Source organism: Rhinolophus ferrumequinum, chromosome 9 (genome assembly GCF_004115265.2).
Source record: "Rhinolophus ferrumequinum isolate MPI-CBG mRhiFer1 chromosome 9, mRhiFer1_v1.p, whole genome shotgun sequence".
Taxonomy (NCBI): Eukaryota; Metazoa; Chordata; class Mammalia; order Chiroptera; family Rhinolophidae; genus Rhinolophus; species Rhinolophus ferrumequinum.
Genome location: NC_046292.1, coordinates 25,553,539 through 25,565,747, shown reverse-complemented (window position 1 = coordinate 25,565,747; position 12,209 = coordinate 25,553,539).

Here is a 12,209-nt window from a genome sequence, read left to right as displayed (position 1 = left end):
TCTCCTCGTCCCCCGATTTCCACACTGGACTTTTTTACTCCTTTCTTCGGCTCCCTCAGAAGCTCCACACATCGCTCCACACGTCTCCACCATGGCCCCATTCATCCAGAAGAGAGGTACAGTCCCAAACATTGAACAGCCGGTGTGGGTAGGACAAACCCCCCTGAAGGCTGACCCGAAGCAGACCCTGAAGGCTCCCTGCCGGAAGTGGCATTGACTCTTTAGTTGCCGGAGCACGGGGAACTGAGGGGGCATAAAGAAGGGGCTGGGGGAACACTCGGGGGACCCGGCATCGGCTCTTCACTAGCACGAATGTATTTCAATACAGTGCAGCTGAGCTATTTGGCTTCTCAGCCCTTCCATCATCTGTGTAACCAATGCCCTGCATTAAATTTTTCCTGTCCTAAATATTTGCAGAGATTTCTCTTTTCCTGACTGGATCCTGACTGATACAACATCTGATACCAGAATTCCTCTTAGGGTTTGGCCTGGATTGGGGGTGCCATTTGATGGCTTTAGGATACTGAGTGCTCCAATTAGTAAGCATATGGGGTTTCTTTCATTTATGGTTTCTACGATGTTTTTTAAATAAAGTTGTGCCATTTTCCACTGGGAGAAAAAAAAAAAAAAGAATTGCTCCTAGGGAAGCAAATGTCTTTGTATAAGAAAATACCTTGATACGGCACTTGGGGGGTGGTAACACCCTGAGGGTGTGATTTGACAGGAGACAGGAAGCAACAGAGATAGTTAAACTCCTCTGCATGGGGAAATAAGCAGGAATTCAGAGGTGGGGAAGGAAGGGAGAGAGCAAAGGGGAAGCTAATAAAACAATGTTGCAGGAGGCTGGTGCTCAGGTGGTGGAAATGGCTGAGGGGCTTTTAGGAATGGAAATATCAAAGATGGGCTTTGACACGGCTGGCATTCTTGCAATCTATAAACCCCTTCTTCTCACCAGCCTTTGGAAATGTCTGCTACCCACAGGGACTTTGTGTGCCCAGCCATGCTTTGTTTTTGGGGTGAGGCTGATTTTTTTTTTTAATGGAACATAAAGAAGGATTGAGGTCCTTGTGTGGACTGACCGAGGGTGGAACTGCCAGCACCAGCAGGGGGTTGAGAAGATGCACAGCCGGCATAAATTCAAGGCAAGCAGGAGCTCAGAGCTAGAAATGATGATGAGAATAAAGGACTAATCTTTCGTAGTGCTCACAATGTGTCGGGCTCCGCTCCGAGCATTGCACATGAACTAACTCACGTAATTCTCACAGCACTACAGGGTACGCAGCATTGTTATCTGGCTCCTAAGGTCATGGAAACGGAGGCACAAAGCACATGAGTAATGTGGGTCCCTCTAGCAGGGGGTAGAGCTGGGATTTGACTCGAGCATTTGCCTAGAGCCTGTGCTCCTAACAACTACTTGTGAGAAGCCCTCCAGGAAGGGGCAGGAATCTTGGGAGCGTCTCCGTGTACAGTCAGTTGAACAGGGCTTTGAATTGATTGGACCCGGAACTTAAGGAGCAGGGAGCCTAGCCAGCCTCCGGGTTTAGCTATTTTTCCCACCAGTGTCTTTGACTAGCGCTGAGCTCCCCCCAGGGCAGGGACTGACTGCATTTTATTCCTCTGTGTCTTCAGATCTACCCAAGGCGCCTGGCACAGAGCAGGAAGCAACTCAAGTTCACGTTTATTGCGTGAACCAGTGGGAGGGAGACGGAAAAGAGGGAGAGACCCAGAGGAAAGCCGGGAATGTTCGTCTGGGCCAGGCTGGGGCTGAAACCCGGTCCAAGGGAGACGTTTGTCCCCTCTGTCGCCTCCCCGCCCCTCCCCAGGGCTAATTTCAGTGCTGCCACCTCCCATGCGGCGGTGAAGCTGTGGATTTTTCCTAATTGAGAAGGAAAGCATCTTGTCTAGTCAAGGCAGCAACATGAAGGCAGGACTGTGGAGGCGAGCAGAACGAGCTGGCAGCAAACACAGGGCGCCGTTTGGAACCGCTTTTCGTGCTGCTGCGGCGTGTTTAACTCTCCTTGTGTTCTAAAATGTAAGAGCCACGACAGACACCCACTTTGAAGGCCCCAAAGAAAGAGTGCTGTCATCTCAACTGGGACAGCTCTTTGGGGAGGTGCAGAGGGGACAAAAGGACTCTACAGCAAAGGAGTAGTCACTCTCTGCAGTATTGTCTCTTCAGGGTCTATTCCAGCATTCTTTATTTCATTTTCATGTGATAAAAACTGAGATGTACAACTTGTCTCAGCAAACACAGGCAGCAGTCAGCTGGAAAGAGCTTTGTTCTCCCAAGTGGGCGGGTGATGGACAGGAAACAGGCTCTTGGGAAACATCTGTGGGGACCATGTGGATAGGGGCCCCTCCTCGATCACCCCTCCTCCAGCACACACACACACACATGCAACACACACACATACACACATGTGCATGTACACACAATACACACGTGTATGCACACAGATGCATGCACACGTGTGTACATATCTCTTCTCCCCAAAGCCAGGGCCCAATTCACAAGAATCAGAACTCCAGCTCTGTCCCAAGTTCAAGGCCTGTCCTGGCGACATTTGCAGATACCTCCCTTCCTCTCTCAGATGAGCACTGCCGGCTTTGCCGGAGTCAGAGGACTAGAAGCTGGGAGACGAGTAAGGGGCTGTCAGTAATCTAGGCAAGAGACACTGCTGGCCTGAACTAGAGAAGTGGTGTCCACAAACAGAAAGGAAGGGGTGGATTCGAGAGCTATTTGGCAGGTAGACCTGGCAGGACCCAGGGATTGAATGGAAGCCTAAGAGAAAGAAAGCAAGGAATCAAAGAGGGGCAGTCACAAGTTCCTGGCTTGGGTGCTGGGTTGGTAGAGGTAATGCTGGGGAGAAAGGGGACAAACTCCACATTGGACATGACGAGCTTGAAGGGCGTCTGACTAGAGATGGCCAATGGGCAATTGGATAGACAGCTCTGATGCACAGGAGAGAGGCCCAGGCTGGAGACAGAGGTTCAGGAGGCCTCGGCACTTGGATGGCAACTGTAGCCACCCAGTGGATGGGCTCACCTAGGGAGAGTGTAAGGAGGGAAAAGAGAAGAAGGCCAAGTGCAGACCCCTGGGGACCATCAACACTGAAGAGCCTTCTGAGAAAAATGAGCTTGAAGAGCTGGGACCAGCTGGTAGGCAGAAAACCAGGAGAGAGTGGTACCTTCAAAGCCAAAAGTGTGTCCAAAGAAAGTGGGTGTCATCATCAGTCCCAAAGGCTGCAGGGTATCCAGCAAGACAAGGGCTAAGGCTGTCCATCGCGCCTAGCTTCAAGGATGCCACTGGTAACCTTGGAAAGGTCCTCATGGGAGCAGAAGACCAACTACCCAGGTGTGAGAGATGAAGTGAGGACAGGAAGCTTTGCTTCAAGGTGAAGGACAGATAGGGTCAGAGCCACAAGGAGCCACCAGGTCTTGGGAGGGGTGCTGTTGTTTGTCTCTTAGTTGCCTTATTCTTACAAAGGAAGAGCCTTCATTAGGTTTACTGGCTAAAGGGGGAAAAGGCAGTACAGAGATAGAAGTTGCGATTTCCAAGAGAGAAGAGCTACTCCTGAGGAAAGGTCCCAGGGCAGAAGGTGGAAGGGATGGAGTCAAGGGCATGGGTGGAGGTTGACGGAACAGCAAGAGGAGCAGCTCCTCATCTGAGGTGGGAGGATGGTGTGAGGCTGGGGAGGGCCACAGACGAGTGTGACAGAACAGAGAGCGGAGGAAGCCTCAGGCCAGACAGGCTTCCAGGAAGGGGGAGGAGGAGGCGGGGCCTCAGCCTCGAGTCTGGGACAGGAAAGGTGCGTGGGCAGCAGTGCAGGTTTGGAGGAACGCTGAGAACAGGAAAGACTGTTGTACAGGGAAGGAAGGGCAGCTCAGTGCCCCATGGTGGCTCTGTGCTCATTCCAGCTGTTCACTGCTCTGTTGTGTGGTTTCTTCCTGCAGCCCTAAGGGTAGAAGCTTCTTAAACTTTCCCAAGCCTGTCTTGGGCCAGGGAAGCTGATGGGAGCATGGAAAAGGAGAAAGTCTAGCAGAAGGAGAATGCCAGGGGCTACTCTCGGAAGGGGTAAGTTTCCCATCAGTCAAGAATCTCAGCTGGGGTCTGTCGTGGAGATCCCCACACTGGGTGGAAACTATCCTGCTCTGGGTTTTAAAGTCTAGTTCTCCCTCTGCTGCCCCCAGCTTGGGAAGGATAATGCTGAGTCTAGCCAGGCCAGTGCCCCGTTGCCATACCCCTCAGGTTTCCATGGCCCCATGTGGCTCTTGGGCGCTCCTATGTCCCCACGTCCTGGTGTTCTAAGAGCCCCCGCTCATTCAGGTTCTGTTAAACTCAATCGATTTTCCTCCCTAATCTATAGAACATCCTCAGAAGGCTCTGGCCATTTGTTTTCTATAATTTTCAGGCAGAGAAACTAAATGTTGGAGAAGTCAGGGTTTTTACCCAAGATCACAAAGCCAGTGAGGGAGAAAACTATACCCCGTAGCTCTGGGTTTTGTCCCATCTATTCAGCTCTGCACAGCGGGGTCCACTGCCCCTGCCTTGAAGACCTCCTGCCCCGCCCTGAGAGGATGCAGAGGATCCAATCACGTCACAGAGCAGTGAAGCTGCCCCGGCGCAAGTCTTCTCCATACAATCACTAAAACTAGCTGCCACCTGGAGCCTCCAAGGATAGTCCCCGGATACGGAAGTGCCCTCAAGTCTCAGCTCTCTCCTCCCTCTGCCTCAAGAGTTGATACAGAGAACACACAACCCAGCTTAGTGTCCTGGTCCTTCCAGCCAGGGAAACTGCTCATTAATCTTCATGGAATCCTTGTAAGGGAGAGATCCCTGCCTTATAGAAGAAGAAACAGGCTCAGAGAGGTGAAGTGACTTTTTCCAGGTCACACAGCCAGAAGTGTCCAGGTTGAATCAAGAACCCAAGTTTCCTGACCCCCAAACTAGTGTTGCTTCCCTTCCACCCTTCTCCCTCACTGGTCCCTGGAAAGCCAGACTTGATCCACTGTCTAGTTAGATGGCAGATGTGCAGTTGTGGGGACGGAGTCTCCTGGACTATACAGGTACTGATTGGCAGATACAAGTTGTCTCCCTGCCTCCCTCGTGAGGTCTCTTTGGCAGCACCTCAAAAAAAGGTCTGACCTTACATCAGACTTAAAAGTTTTTTCACAGCAAAGAAACCATCAATAAAACAAAAAGGCATCCTACTGAACAGGAGACGATATTTGTCAATGATACATCTGATAAGGGGTTAATATCCAAAATTTATTTAAAAAACTCATTCATCTCAACACCATAAAAACAAACTACCCAATTAGAAATGGGCAGAGGACATGAAGAGACCATTCTCTAAAGAGGACATCAGATGGCCAACAGACATGAAAACAATGCTCAACATCACTAACCATTAGAGAAATGCAAATAAAAACCACAATGAGATACCGCCTCACCCCGGTCAGAATGGCTATCATCAATAAATCAACAAACAAGTGCTGGCGAGGATGTGGAGAAAAGGGAACCCTGGTGCAGTGTTGGTGGGATTGCAGATTGGTGCAGCCACTGCGGAAATCAGTATGGAGGTATCTCAAAAAACTATAAATGGAACTACCCTATGATCCAGCAAGTCCACTCCTAGGTATCTATCCAGAGAAATCAAAAATGCTAATTTGAAAAACTATATGCACTCCTATGTTTACTGCAGCACTATACACAATAGCCAAGACACGGAAACAACCGAAATGCTCATCGGTAGATGACTGGATTAAGAAACTGTGGTACACTTATACAATGGAGTATTATGCAGCCATAAAGAAGAAGGAAATCTTACCATTTGCAACAACGTGGATGAACCTAGAGAACATTATGCTACGTGAAGTAAGTCAGACAGAAAGACAAATACCATATGATCTTACTTATATGTGGAATCTAAAGAAAAGAATAAACGAACAAACTAATCAGAAACAGTCTCAGAGACATAGAGGAAACATTGAGGTTGCTAGATGGGAGGGGGGTGGGGATAAGGGGGAAGGTGAGGGGATTAGAAAGTACAAATTGGTAACGACAATATCGCCACAGGGTTACGAAAAACAGTTTGGGGGAATCAATAATGTTGTAAAGATTTTGTAGGTTGTCAGATGGGCACATGTCTTATTAGGGAGACCACTTCTTGGACGGTGTAGATGCCTGATCACTGTGCCGTACACCTGAAGCTGAAGCTGAGTAATACCGAATGTCAACTATAATTTTATATATATATATATATATATATATATATATATATATATATATATATTCACAGGATGTGGAGTACAGCACAGGGAATAGAGACAGTGGAACGGTAACAGCTTTATACAATGTCAGAGGAGTAGTAGATTGGGGGAAGGGAGTTATCACTTTGTGAGGGGTGTAAATGTCTAAGTATTACATTGTGTTGTACACCAGAAACTAATTTAAAAAAAGAAGAAGGAAAAAGGTCTGACCAAGGGCTGAGGAAGCTTAGGGCTGATCAGCACGGAGCTAGGAAAACATGGTCATTTGCTGAAGATCTCTGAGGGCTGTCCAGAGACCTCTGGAGTGGCCACATGCTGGATGGTCGCAGGAGCCAGAGTTGGGACCACGGGGGAAACAAATAGGGGCAGTGCAGGAAATTTTAGTTCAGTCTAAGGACAACTTCCCTGTAGCAAGCATTGTTGCCCTAGGATGGAAAAAGCTTGCTTTAGAATGGAGTGAGCTTCCCGCTGGGGCAGGAGGGGCTCCCCCTTATTAGGATGCCAGAAAGAAATTCCTGCAACAGTGAAAGGTCAAACTAAATGATCCCAAATGCCCTTTCTGACTCTGAGATCCTGTGGTTCCATAAAATTCAGCATGTAGACTCCAATCTCTCTCTTTCTCTCCCTCCTTCCCCCACTAGTCTCACACTTGCATCTGTATCCTTTTTTATGAATATTGAAATGTTATCTGATTGCATTATGTGTCATGAGTTGGGGGAAAAAATGGGTCCTGAAAGGCGTCCCTCTGCCTGCCCCTCCTCCACTTGTCTCTCCCCTCCGTCACTGCCTTGGAGAAGCCAGAAAAATAAACCCACCCGGAAGTCACAACTGGCAGCTTCTTTCTCCTCCACATCCACCCCACCTAAGCTCTCCTGGCAGCTCTGTGCTGATCAGGACCCAAAGCCACCTGGTCCTGAGCTGCCGGGAGTTGGGGGCAGTTCACTAGTCACGGGCAGTGGGGCCTCGAGATACTCAGGTGTTTTTTTCATACAGAAGGTCCCTCTTCAGGGTCATGAACCTCCTTTCTATGACCCCACCCCAAGAGACATGCACCAAACAAGGTCCTCGTCACCATCTGTCCATGCCAGACCTTCCTCTCTGCTGTCGTCGCTCAGGCTGCTATAACGAAGTGCCACAGATCGGATGGCTTATAAACAACAGACATTTATTTCTCACAGTTCTGGAGGCTGGATGTCTGAGATCAGGGTGCCAGCATGGTGGGGTTCTAGTGCACGCCCTATTCTGGTTGCACATTCTCAGCGTGTCCTCACATGACAGAGGAAGTGGGGGAGCTCTCTGAGGCCTCTTTCATACGGGCACTAACCCCATTGGGAGGTGACCTACTCCCCTCCCAAAGGCCCCACCACGTGGAGGGTTAGCAACTCAACATCCGACTTTGGGGGAACACAACATCCAGTCTATGACATTCTTTTTGTGGCGATCTCAAGCTACAAGCAGACAGTAGCATCCTGTCCCCGGGTCTCACCTCAGCTTTAGTGAAGCCATTCACTAAACAGATGAAAAAACAGGAACAAAAACAAACAGACACAAAAACAAAACAAACAAACAAACAAAAACCAGGCGTGCTGAGTCAGGAGGAAAGAAGCAGGACTGTGCATGGAGCTATAGAAGAGGGACCTGTGACCTCATGTAGAGGCAGGAAGGGATCCAGGGAGTACACGCCCCAGCCTCTCTCCACCCGCCCTCTGCTCTCCTATCTGCACCTCCCATTGGCCAAACTTAACCAGAAGCCAGAAGGAAGGAGCCTCTTGAGATCAGAGATGTTCTCGGGGATCGGGCTTGCCACCCAGAGCAAGATGAAGAATGGAAGGGACGGACGGACGCGTGTGGAAGGGTAGGGCCTGCAGGGCCAGCCTCCCACTGTCCCCTGGCTCTCTCTCCCTAGTGCATTTCTTCTCTTTCCTCTCAGGAGTAAAACTCCTTCCTCTTACTTCTCATGCAGAACAGTTGAGCCAATTTGTTGTTCTTACTGCCTTGGCTCTTGCCAGCTTCCTGCCCTCAGGATCTCACCTTCTTGCCCAGACAGCTTATCAAAGTATTTCTCTAAACAAAGACCCTAAGAGGAATTGTGCTGTCAAGCTGTTAAGTAATCTTTTTTGTTTGTTCTTTGTTTGTTTCACCTTAACTATAAAAAAAAAAGGAGAGAGGAAGGAAGGGAAGTGTTCCCTGAGGGAGAAGTTACTATTCTGTCCCAGAAACCTCTCTGACTAAGTCTAGAAAGAGAGACAGGCTTTTTGACTCCTGCCAGTCCCCTATGGTCCTGAGATGGTGACGGAAGCCCTGCTCCCTCATACATGCTCCCCAGAAAAAAATGGGGTGCTCCTTTTGGCCCCTAATCCCCAAGATCTCCACCTACAGGGCTATCATTCTTGCCCACCCAGAGCCAGCTGGCCATGACCCCAAAGAGTCTCCCCCTGCCTGCCCTTGGGAGTCTCTTCCCCAATTGAAAAGGCAGCTCTGCCCTGGCGGATAGAGGCTCCCTGCGCCTCCCACCCTCCTGCCTCCTTCTCCGGATCCAGTGATCCAGTGACAGGGACCCACAGCAGTAAATGGGGCTGTTAACAAAGGCTCCCCACTGAAGTCTGAGGTTCTCCTCCAGGAGCCACTTTGCTACCGTGTTTCCCCGAAAATAAGACCTAGCTGGACCATCAGCTCTAATGTGTCTTTTGGAGCAAAAATTAATGTAAGACCCGGTCTTATTTTACTATAAGACCCAGTCTTATATATAATATTACACATATTATATATAAGACCGGGTCTCCAAAAGATGCATTAAAGCTGACGGTCCGGCTAGGTCTTATTTTCAGGGAAACACAGTAGCTAAATACCACACTCTCAATATTTGGTAATGAACTTTTTAAGTCTCCACTTTCCTGCCTCAGTATTTAGAGAGCAACCTGGTCTCTGGGGAACAAAGGGAACTGAATACTTATTCATGGCACTTCAGAAGCCTGGCCCCAAAAAGAGAAAAAAGGCTCACCTCTCCCCTCTGGTGGCTGACGCAACCACCAGAGCCATCATTCTCCCTGGCCTGCAGCAGGACTTGGCGGCTGCCCAGCCATGCCGCAGCCTGACAGCTGTCACTCAGCCTTCCCACGCTGGGGTGCGTGGGTGTGTACCCACACCAGCACGTGAGAATGTCCGTGAGTGAGTGTCCTTGCATGTGTGTGCATGTGCTAGCAGGAGGCCTAGCTCTGCCCATGTGGGCATGGGCCAGTGGGATTATGAGCGTGGACATAGGGCCGTGGGTGTGTACTGGTGTGTGGCACGCCCATCCGTGTGTCAGTGTGCACAGGCACAGCTGTGGGGGAATTGGGGGGATGACTGTGTTTGTGCACAGGGGCACAGGTCTGCTGGTGGGCACATACGTGTGCACAGGGGCCGATTTCACTGAGCCAATTCCCGCAGCAGGGGAGCTGGCCACAGAAGGTGGTGCCTGTGGGCTCCTCGGGGGGCCAGGCAGGGGTTCCCCGGGATGGGGGGAACCCTGCTCCACCCCCAAGCACGTCTGGCCTGTCACCTGAGCCTCTGCCTGCCCCAAGCCCCCAGACTCACTCCTGCCACCAGCCCTCTACGGCTAGATTTTCCCTTCATCCCACTGTTTGGCTACCAGGAGCTTCCAGAGTGGGCGAGCATGGCACTGCCCAGGGCCTGGTGGTCTCTGAGCTGCCCCCACTACTGCCATCCGGGGATGCCCAGTCAGCCTCCCTGGACCCAGCAGGGTGATTCCAGGCCTAGAATCAAGTCCCAGCACAGTGCCTGGCGCAGAACGGACACTCAATCAACGTGTGGGATTCATGAATATAGACAACAAGAGCACCTTCCTGGCAGAGAGGGCAGGCTCTTTTAAGGAGCAGTGGTGTCCACAGCATGTTGCATTTGGGGAACTGTAGCCAGTAAATACATTAGGCAGTAGGAGACCGATGTGTGCTAGTTGCTCAGAAAAAGGTCAAGACTATAAATTTAGACGTGGGATCGTATCGCGGGTGCTGTGGTGCTGCCCACGTCCCTAGCGCGTGAGGACTTCATTTCCCCACCTGCAGGGACCTTGGCTGCTGTCTGCTCTGGCTGGGCCATTCTTTAGGAGTTGCCTTTGGCAGGACGAAGCTGCATCACCCAAGACCACGCTGAGGGGCCGGCTCACACCCAGCGATGGCCACACACAGCGCTGGGCTCCCTTGCCTGATTCAGGATGACTCTGAAGGGCCATCCCGGCCCAGAGCCCCTGTGGGATCGGCGGAGGCCTTGCTTGCTGCTGCATCCCAGTTCAGTCCCTCCTGTGTGTGTGTGTGTGGTGGGGGGGGGGTTCTTCCCCCTCAGGTGTTGCTTTCACAAGAGCTCCTCAGCGAGTTTTCTGCCAGCAAGCCTCCATCTTAGAGTCTGTGTCCGAGGACCTTGACGCGAGACAGACCTTGTCAGTGGAAGGTGTTAGATAAATGCAGGGATTGGGGAGAGAGCCTGAGGACAGTGTGTCCAAGGAGACGAGAAAGGAAGAGAAGGGGAGAGGAGGAGCGAGGATAGAGGGGAGGGGACAAAAGATGAACTCCTGAGGGACAAGGATTGGTGACTCTCAGACCAAAGAAGGACTGGTCTCAGTGATGGAGAGGAAACCTAAAGATCATATTGTCAGAAAGTCGAAAGCATAGAATATTTCAAGGAAAAGGGGGCTGATAGCATCAAACTCCGTAGAGAGGTCCAATAAAACAAAAAATAAAAAGTAGTCGTTGGATTAATAGCATGAAGTGGCTGATGACCTTTACCAAGCAGTCCCAGAGGGTGATGGGAGTGGAAGAAGATGCCACTGAGGCAAGCAGTGAAAGAAAGGGGAGGGAATGGGAGAAGGGGCTCAGATCATTCTTTGAAGGAGAGAAAGAAGCATACAGATGATGCAGCAGCTAGAAGCGATGTCATCACCATCATCATCACCATCATTACTTTTAAGATCAGAAAGATGACCACAAACCTTGAGAATTTTCCAGCCAGAAGCCTATATCCACGCGCGGCACCCAGAGAAGTCTCAATATCTGACCGTATGGGTTTTCCTTTTGCCAAAAACAAAATTAACCCCAACCACTAAAACAAGAGGGATCATGACTTTGAACAGAAAGGACAGTTGTTACTACAGGAAAACCCTTCACACGAATAAACATAGGGTACCAGCTGGTGACAGCCTTGGCAGACTTTTGGGGTCTCCCTGAGAACCCCCTCTATTTGAGCATTGTCGCAGGCTTTGTTTATCTGTTCTTTGGCCTTGGAGGGCAGCCTGGAAAAGCTCAGTGGCTACTAGTCTTACAGTGAGGTGACATATGGAATTGCAATCCCTCACCGAGGAACTCCCAAATTTTCCTTGCCTGGCCCAGTTTCGTTTTTTCTGTAGAACTGGAAGGTGGCCACTTGCTCACTAGCCCGTCCAAGTGTGTGGTACAATCGCTTCTCCAATGCAGTAGGCAAGGAGGGAGGGTGGAAACCAGCTTCAGGCAGCAGGGAAAGTCTGGGATTGGCTGTTACTGCGGTACTAACTGGAAGGCTGGGTAGGGAAATAAAGTAACAGCCCCTCCTCTGGTGTCAGGCAGGTTGGGTGTAAACCCAGACCTCACCACTCTCGTTACAGGAACAAAGACTTGACTTCCATGCCTGTGGCTTACTACTATCATAACAGAACCGTAATAGAATGAGGGTCAGGACTGGTACGGGGGATCGACACATTCATCAGAAAATCTAGTACCTGGCTTTCTGTTCTGACACGCATGGCTTCCATTCTCAAGGTCTCTTCATGGTCCAGTATGGCTGCAAGCTCCTCAGCCATTGCATCTGCATTCCGGGCATCAGGAATGAGGACGAGAGAGGGGAAAAAAGAACTTGCCCTTCCATTTTAAGGATGCTTTTAAAAGTGGTCCTTATAGCCACATCTAACT